This window comes from Chelonoidis abingdonii, chromosome 4 (genome assembly GCF_003597395.2).
Source record: "Chelonoidis abingdonii isolate Lonesome George chromosome 4, CheloAbing_2.0, whole genome shotgun sequence".
Classification (NCBI taxonomy): Eukaryota; Metazoa; Chordata; order Testudines; family Testudinidae; genus Chelonoidis; species Chelonoidis abingdonii.
In genome coordinates this window covers 3,055,995-3,058,832 of record NC_133772.1, presented here as the reverse complement: position 1 = coordinate 3,058,832, position 2,838 = coordinate 3,055,995, and positions in this window count along the sequence as shown.

The following is a 2,838-nucleotide window of genomic DNA, read 5'->3' as shown; positions in this document are numbered from 1 at the left end:
CAGAACCGGTTGTGTCTCCTGGGCTGGGGTCCCTCTCCGGTCCTCTGTAACAACAAACTCCCTCTCCCCTCACCTCGTTAAACCAGTAACACCCAGGTACATTGAGTCCCACCCCCTGTGCATGCAAACCCTGGAAAAGACAAAAAAAACCCAAGAAAACCCCCACTTCGTCCTGTTGATAATTGCCCACTTCCACTTTAATTGAATTGTCTCGTTAGAACTGACCCCCCACTTGGTAAAATAAATCCCATCTTTTAATGTAGTGTGTGTATATATAGATATAGATATCTGTCTACTGTATTTTCCGCTCCAAGCATCTGATGAAGTGGGTTTTAGCCCACAAAAGATTATTTCCAAATTTGTTTGTCTTTTAAGTGCCACAAGTACTCCTCATTGTTTTTGCTGATACAGACTAACACGGCTACCATTCTGAAACCTGTGATATATAGGCGGTCAGATTGGATGATTTCATGGTCCCTTTGTAGTAATAGGATTTTATGTTTGTATTTTGTATAATTCTGTATCTGTGCTGATTTCAAGGCAGTAACAGACCGTTTAGGATTTTATGTTTGTATTTTGTATAATTCTGTGTCTGAGCTGATTTCAAGCCATTAACAGACCTTTTAGGGTCACCACTTTGTTGTAAGTTTAGTATTTTGAAATAAATAAAAGAATGCAATGATTTTTTTCTCCTGCACTGCAATTTGATGTTCCTGTTCAAATGCTCTGTGTAAATCAATTCTATGTTGTGTGTGAATGAGGAATGTGTGTGTTAAGAAATAAGTGTGAAGGCCATCACCAGACCAGATGTTCTAGGGAGGAACCGGGGATGGCTCCTATGTATCCAACATCGACTGGCGGGACTCGTGTGTGTGTGTGTGATGTGATTGAGTGCACATGCTAATTGTATCTTCAATAAATGCGGCCTATGGCCTTTTCCCCTGAAAAATATCCTGTGTGCTTCTTATAAGCATAATGCCTTCTGGCCTTAAATTATACACGATCCAGCCCGAAACCAGAGGCACATCCTCTCTTCACCCTGCAGCTGGCTTCCCCAGCCCTTAGGAATCAGTCAATCTTATAGGTACAACTACTGAGAGAAAGGAAAGAGGACATCTCTCTCACCGACCCTTTATACTACCCTGCTGGTGGCCTCTTAGTCTGGCAGTAAGATATTGCCCTCTGACTCCTGTGTGTGTCTGTCAGCATGGTCACAAACACTCAGGGAATGTCCTAAATGATTTAAGAGGGCTTTGCTCGGTTTTAGGGATTCCCTTCTCGTGAGAGATTTGATCTCAAAGGATGAAGTGAAGTTTCTTATAAGCAACACAGGGGATCTTACTCGGGTGTGCGTACACTTCCTAACGCAGTCCCTGGTCTGCTGAGGAGCTGGCTTGGCGGCACCTCCCCCGCGGGTGTATTTCACAACAGGTTCTCTGGTGTCATGCTGACAGTGAAGTACACTGATTTTTTTTTTTACCATCTAAGAATGACTAGCATATAAATGAGGAATGATAGCAACAAAAATGCAACCAGTAGAAAAAAAAGCTCTATTTTGCTAAAGGGAAAAGAAGGAACAAAAATTGCTCCTCCACTATTAATCTTTCTTTCTTCATTTTCCATTGCACTTTGCAGGCTATAAAACTCACAGACCTTCATTGCAGCTTTTTTTTTGTTTTTAATCTTAGCATGGCAATTGTACCCTGTACCTATGATAAGCCAACGGTGAGTAACATTGACGCATTCAAATTCTGTAAATGGAGACTTACTTCTTGGATTGTAAGATGTACAGCAGAGAATACAGAATAGCAGCTACTTCATCCTACCCCTCCAGAATTTCCCACCATCTTCTCCCCCTCTGGCAAGGAGTTCCACAGGTTGACTGTGGGTTGTGTGAGGAAATACTTCCTTTTGTTTGTTTGAAACCTGCTGCCTATTCATTTCATTTGGTGGCTCCTAGTTCTTGTGTTATGAAAAGGAGTAAATAACACTTTTCTTTACTTTCTCCACATCAGTCATGATTTTATAGCCCTCTATCATATTCCCCCTCAGCCGTCTCTTTTCCAGGCTGAAGAGTCCCAGTCTTATTAATCTCTCCTCATATGGCAGCTGTGATAAATAACGGCAGGGGGGGACTCCCTTTTATGGACCCAGCCAGCCAGTGACCTATAAAATTCTTCTTAGTAGCTGTTCTCTACTTGCTTTCCCTGTAAAGGGTTAACAAGCCCACAGGTAAAAGGAAAGGAGTGGGCACCTGACCAAAAGAGCCAATGGGAAGGCTAGAAATTTTTTTAATGGGGAAAAAACAAACATCCCTTGGTCTGTGTGTTGTTCTCCAGGAAAGAGGGGAACAGGGTGCAGTTGTGCTGTGAGAAGCTTTAAGCCAGGTAGGAAAAACCATCAGCTCATACCTAAACTGAACCCCGGAAATGTAAGTAAATCAAGCAATGTCTAGGAAGATGTGATTAGGGTTATTTCTTTTATTTTTTTATTGGCTTGTGGACTCCTCTGTACTAACCCCAGATGCTTTTGTTTTGCTTGTAACCTTTAAGCTGAACCGCAAGAGAGCTATCTTGATGCTTAATTTTTGTAATTTTTTTTTTTTTAAGATCTAGCAAAAAGCCTACATTCCAAATGCATTTTCGTTCTTTTTGTTTTTAATAAAATTTACCGTTTTTAAGAACAGGACCGGATTTTTGTGTCCTAAGAGGTTTGTGTATACGTCGTTAAATTAGCTTGTGGCAACAGCTGATTTCCTTTGTTTTATTTCTCAGCTCTTCCCCTGAGGGGGATGAAAGGGCTTGAGGGTACCCCACAGGAAGGAATTCCCAAGTGCGC